The following is a 6666-nucleotide window of genomic DNA, read 5'->3' on the forward strand; positions in this document are numbered from 1 at the left end:
TTCATAAATGTTTAACTGTTTTTAAATTTTGCTGAAAATGCTGCTATCAAATATGCTATTTGATGGCAGGTACCATGTGATGTGACAACTTACCCCACATAGTGCGACAACAATGCAAGTATAGCTAGAAGTTGTGAAATAATTTGATCTTAATATCCTGAACTGTAATGTTTTTTGGAGAAAAACATGTAATATTTGTATGTAGAATACAAATACTCTTATCCCACTTAATCTGTTTTTTTTTTTATACACAAAGGTTGGAAATTTTTCTGAAAGTGAAAAAAATTCATAAGTGACAAGCCCACCCACGTATGGGTCAATTATCTAATTTTCTAAGTAATAATGCATGGCAACCTCCTTCTGTTGGAAATAATTCATTTCACACTTACCTTAACAAGCTCGCTGAGCTGTGCTGAGCATGACTAACAAGCTCCTCTCTCCTTGCCTTGATTTCCTGTCACCATTCAATTGGGATTGCTATATTTACTCTACGAAGATTCGTGGCATGCTTTCTTAGGAAGAATGTCTATAAAGAATTGTAATGCAAATATGAGCTATTCTTGTGAACTGACCTGACTCTGTCGAGTAATGCACACATATGACTCTTCCTGGTTTGTGACCGTGACAAACGTGTATCTGTCTCTCTGACGGCAGAGGGAAAGAGTGGATGCTGATGCATCCACACAAGAGAATGAAGCTCATGTAAAACACTTCTGCTCCAGTTAAGCCTGCTGTAGTGAGTGTTCTCTAAATATGTAGATTTAGCAGGGGAATCTTCTGGTTTTAAAATAGCGTCAGGAAGCAATGAAGTGAATTCAGGAGGAATGTATGTTAACTGATCTCTGAAATAAAGCCTGCTACCTTCTCTACAAATGTATACAAATAAAAAATGAGATGCAGGCTTTTAGAATACATCATAATGCAATATGTAGCCTATTCCAACAATGCAAGTATGTGTTGCATTTTCACCGTTGCTGCAAAGGGCCCTATAATGGATGCTAAAGCCTAAAGCTAGTTTCATGACTAATAACGCATCCAGTTTAGTGACCCACACCTTTGATAGTACGGTAACTCTATCGCACTCTGAGGTTTGTTAACGCAATAGCAACCTTTCCTTTTTAATTTCTCCTTTCCTTTCCACTTCCTTTGCCCTTTACTTGTTGTCTTCCTTTACATTTTCCTTTCCTTTTCCATATTTTCCCATTTCTTACCTGGTTGTAGTTTCCTTTTTTTGCTTTTTAAATTCTCCTTAATTTTTGCATTGTCCTTTCCCCTTCTTTTTCTTTCCCTCTGTCCTTTTCCTTTCCTTTTCCTTTTCCTTTTTCTTTCCTTTCCTTTTTCCTTTCCTTTTTTAGATGACTCCCACCCTACTTTCTTTATAGATGGCTGTGTCCATCTTGTCCTGCAGATGCACCAGGGGAGTCTGACAAGTCCCAGGATATTGATGGCATCATGACTGTTAACTGCTGGCACAGAGAAAACAGTGGCTTCACGCTGTTGTTGCGAGCCGAGAGATAAATGTCAAGCACACTTTTCAAAACCGAACAAAGCTTTCATTGTGTTCCAGACCAGAATTATGCTCTATCCCACCAAGATTCATTTCTCTGACAATCTGACAATTGAAAGTCTACCACAGATAAAACACTAAATACAGTAAAGGACACTTTAGCAGGATGAAGGGGAGCACAAGGATGTGTCCTATACAGTTCTCTAAATGCAGATTAACACGGTGCATTTCTCTGATTGAGGTGAATAACCTGATGGCAGTGGGCGGGGAGATCTGGACAGCCGTAACAAGTGAAGATGAATATATGGCTGCTCTATTTCTTTGCGCTTGTCAGGACCGCTTTGTATTTCATTCTCAATGTACTGCCTTAAGCAGTTCTACCCTTGAAATTATTCAGTTTACTAGGTCTTGAATCCAAGAACATTAGTGAGCATTGTGTGGAAAGAATTTAATGGTAAATGATTATGGAATTTATTTTACCAATGGAGCCTTTGGAATTACATCCAGAGGGCTGCTGGACCAAACTAAGCATGCTTGATTGTGCAGAATGGCTGCTGGAGCTGAACACAACAAATGTATCCATATTTCTGATTAGAGCTGACAGTCTAGACGTAGCATAATCTGAAGATATCTCAATAACTTAAAGGGGTCATATGATGCTTTTTTTAAGATAATTATTTTGTGTATTTGGTGTAACAGAATATGTTGACATGACATCATATGACCCCTTTAAACATGAAGTAACTGCAAAAGTGGAATGAATTTGATTTCCTCTGTTTTCATTGTCTTAAAATATTTTTAGTTAGACATGTAAGCAATGATATTTTGTATTAAAGCTGAAAGAAAAGTTGCTCTGTATGCTGTTCATATACTCAGATGACGCTTTTGCATCATGTTCGATTCATGACTGCATGACCTCCATCAACAATCATATTTTGTGGAAAAGTGTGATGCATGACCTATTTGGCCTGCATTCAGAATACAAAAGCACAGTTAAACATAGTGTAATAGCAAAACTTAATGAAATTATCTCAATTGTTATTTTTTAATACATTTTTATAAAATACCAAATAAAGGTCGGATAAAAATAGAGGTAAAGATGACTGGTATTTTGACAAAGAAACGTTATAGGACACACATTCGAGTTTACTGGAGTCTTTTGTCTGGGAAAAACTCTGAAAAGCAGGAGGCTTCAGTAAAAATCTAATTTGAATCTCCGGCTTGGAGAAGCAGTAGAGAGTTTTCTTTTAAACAGGGTGGCATGGGCATTGAGTCTTAGCTCTTGGCCGCTGATCATATAAATAAAAACAGGCCATTTGTGCGCCAGCCCTGGCCCTTGAGACGCATTTAGTATATGTCTAGCTCCAGAATAACAGTGTCACTTTGTTTAATGTTTTAAGAAACAGGTGTAGCATTGAAAAATACAGTTAATATATGATGTCTAACCTGTCGTGTGATGTCAGCAGGGAATAAACATGCTGGAATGTGCAGCTCTCTGCAGCGCTGCTGGATGGGTTTGGAAGTCCTCCCTGCATTAGCTGATTATTCATTATGCAGATCGAGTCACCCTATAAACTGCGTTGCGTCGCTGTGGTATAAATTAGTTTTAAAGGAAAATAAGAGGTGCATTGATTCATCTACTCACTGGCAGGCTTGAGATTAAGGCTCAGCAGGCTCCTCTTATCATGCAGACGACAGACAACATGGCACTGAATGTGACATTATATGATCTGAAGTATCATTCTGGGGTCCTTGGTGTGATTGTCTAAAGAGACCGTTAAAGCAGCGCCAGACCCCATGCAGTGTTTTTAAGACCTCTCTGACAGCAGGAGCTCAGGAAGCAAGATCTCTCTCGGCCCCCGAGTGGCATTTGCATCTCAACCGCAACTACTTGCCGTCGAGTTGCAAAACAACATTTGAACGAGACAACAAAATCATTCATTTTATTTCCCTTTAGATTCAGACAGTGTTAACTGTGGTTAAGGATTTTAGCTATTTTAATTCTTCTTATAAAGCAGTCGTATCCTTCTAAATATGTTTTTTTTAAGGTTCTATAGGTTATTTGCTCCAAAAACATTTTTTCATGATCATGGTCTTTTCATAGATCAAGGTAAGTTCAGCTTCTCATTGGGTGACCCTGCTAAAGATTTTACAAATTATTTTTTAGTGTCTAATTGAAAAGTACAATAGATTTATTTATTTTTTGTTACAAATTATAATTACAGCATTTACATGCTAAATACTCATTAAAAGAAAATCATTAGTAATTTGCAGAAGAACAGATCTTCTTTTTTTTTAAGGTTCTATAGGTTATTTGCTCCAAAAACATTTTTTCATGATCATGGTCTTTTCATAGATCAAGGAAAGTTCAGCTTCTCATTGGGTGACCCTGCTAAAGATTTTACAAATTATTTTTTAGTGTCTAACTAATTGAAAAGTACAATAGATTTATTTATTTTTTGTTACAAATTATAATTACAGCATTTACATGCTAAATACTCATTAAAAGAAAATCATTAGTAATTTGCAGAAGAACAGATCTTCACCTTGCTTCTGTACAGCTATAAAGCTGTTTTTTTTTTTTGACATCAGAGTTATTGGATGGCTCGACTCTGTATATACAGTTACAATTTTTTAGAGAATCTTTTATTCTTAACTAAAATCTTGGCCCATTCCTCACTCAAAAAGCTTGCAGATAACTGATAAACTTTGGTTTTCATGTTTCGATTTACATTTAAATTCTACGACCGATCCCTGAACCAAGCTTCAGTAGATTTGGCATCACAATCTTTGCTAAAATGGCCTGACACTTCACAAAGTTCACAATGTCCTTCATACAGTCAAGATTTCCACTTCTTGAAACAGCAAAGCACCCTCATAACAAGACTGGTCCACCTCCATGTTTAACTGCTCATAAGCCTTCCCTTTTTTGGACCAGACATACCGCTGATCCATGTGAACAACTGGAACCTTTTGGTCACATCACTCCATAAAGCATTCTTCCAGAACTCCACAGGTCTATCCAAATAAATTTTAGCATATAAGTCAGCCTTTTATGTTCTTCTTGATCAAGAGCGGTCGTCCAGCATGAAGGCCATGCTTATCTAGTGGTGTTCCTTTACTCTGTATTTAAATGTTTTTTCCTCCTTTCATCAGGTCGTCTTCTCAGTCTTTGGCAGTAAATTGAGGGGTCTTCTCAGTTGCTTTGATCAAACATTTTATTCTCCTTGATGATTTTTTTTTTCTTTAAGGTTTTTCTGGTACAACACATTTTAAACTCATAAGGCTGCCAGGTGTGTCTCTAGGAACGTTTAGTGTTTTGAAAATCTTCTTGTAGCCATAGACTTTCTAATATAATAAAACAATTTATTCACTATAGCTTTTGTGAGAGCTCTTTTGACTTGGCGATATTTGCAACTTTAACACATGCATGGACTAAATGTATTCATACGTAACAGCTCAAGCTAATTAAGTTTTGTTATAAGTTTCCAAAGGCTTAATTGTGTTTTAACACAGATTTTTATATATATTCTAATGCAAAAAACACAAATTATTTTCACTTTCACAGGTGAATGCTGGCGCTTGATATAAAGTGCATTTCAATTGCTGCCTACAACAGATTACCAGTGCAAGGTGTCGATTAACTCTTACAGCAGTGAGTCACGGTGACCCTCTTTAATGGGATCCAGCTGTTGGTGTAATGGCCATGAGTGATCCATCACCTGTACAGCCAGATACGCTGACATTCATGGCCCCGGTAATTGCTTCATCACAAAGGGCCTGTGCCATGTCGATTATTTTGGAATGCCATGATGGATGTTGTGCATGTGTGTGTGATAAGTAGAGTAAATGGTGGCATTTGCTTCATCAATAGTTAAACCATGTTACACAATGAAAGGATGAGCAAACAAGTGGCAATTTGTACCGGCACAATGCTTGCTTCCATAAATGGCAGCCAGTACTTGATCAGGCGGTCGGCGTAGTTCACTCACAACACTACTGAATGTTTTGTATGGGTTGCTTCTTGACTGGGAGTGTGCTTTATATGGCTGTCACCATGTTTTCCCTGCAGCATATTGCAGGCTAATGCTTCTCTTCTGGTATTAATGCAAATGTTATCATGCTTTTCTGGAGTATCCACAGGCTGTTTTTGTCCATGCTGGGATAGCAGCATCTCTGTACACTTCAATTTTGCATAAGATTAGGCTTGGACAGTCACAGAATACGTCAGTGTTAAAAAAAAAAGAAAAAAAGGTTTTTAATTGGTTAGTCTAAATCTAAGTTAAAAGGTCTAAGTTAAAGGTGTAATCAAAATGTTCTCAAAATAAAATTCTATTTTTCATGCTGTACATTAAAATTTTGTGATGACTAAATTCATTTTGTAGTATTTATTTAAAATTATTACTTTTTTGTTTTTGTTTTTATTTAGACAAAATAGTATCAGCTAGTCTGCACTATGAAAAATGATTGTGATCGTTATGATAAATGTCTAAAAATCCTGAGTAATGGTAGAAAAAAAAAAGGCAAAAATCCTGTTAAATAGTTAACAGTAAGTACAGTAAAAAACTAATAAATCTACAGTGCATTTCATATAATTTAACAGTATAATATTGCTAAATTTACAGTTTTTGGAAGCTACTTGTGAGCTTAGATTCAACATGACTTTCATGTGTTTAGTACTACAGTAGGTTGGTGTATTAACGTTATTATCAGTTAATGAAATATACTTTTTTTTTAAACTGTAAATGAAGTTCAATCTGTAAAACCTAAAATAATCCGTATATCATTTGATCATTCGTTTTTTGATTTAATATTGAAAGTAGAAGAAATGAGAAAAAAAGAAAAATGAGAATTCAGCTTAAATTTACGTTTTTCGTTCATGGGTGGAAAAATGAATAAACAGCTTGAATATTCGATTTCTACATGTGGGCGGGAATTAAACGCCCCTTTCTGATGATTGGTCAGCCGAAGATCAAACCGTGCCTTCATCAGTTCTTCCGCAGCCCTGTCTAGACAATGCCCCGGTATGAGTTGTGTCGAGCTATTCATTTTATCATTCATTATCATTTCATATTCATCATTATTCATTTAAAAAAAGATTAAATGTAGTTGCAATAAATGCGTTAAGAATCCATACAACTGCAGCAGTGGAGGACTAT

General features: G+C 36.2%; 1 protein-coding gene across 1 annotated transcript in view; it reads left to right on the forward strand.

Annotated features, from left to right (window-relative positions):
• The window catches only part of ramp1 (receptor activity modifying protein 1), a 26189-nt gene that overhangs the window by 876 nt on the left and 18647 nt on the right, over positions 1–6666 (forward strand). The gene's annotated exons all lie outside the window — the stretch shown is intronic.

The sequence above is a fragment of the Sinocyclocheilus anshuiensis genome, unplaced genomic scaffold, assembly GCF_001515605.1.
Source record: "Sinocyclocheilus anshuiensis isolate Anshui unplaced genomic scaffold, SAMN03320099.WGS_v1.1 scaffold1404, whole genome shotgun sequence".
Taxonomy (NCBI): domain Eukaryota; kingdom Metazoa; phylum Chordata; class Actinopteri; order Cypriniformes; family Cyprinidae; genus Sinocyclocheilus; species Sinocyclocheilus anshuiensis.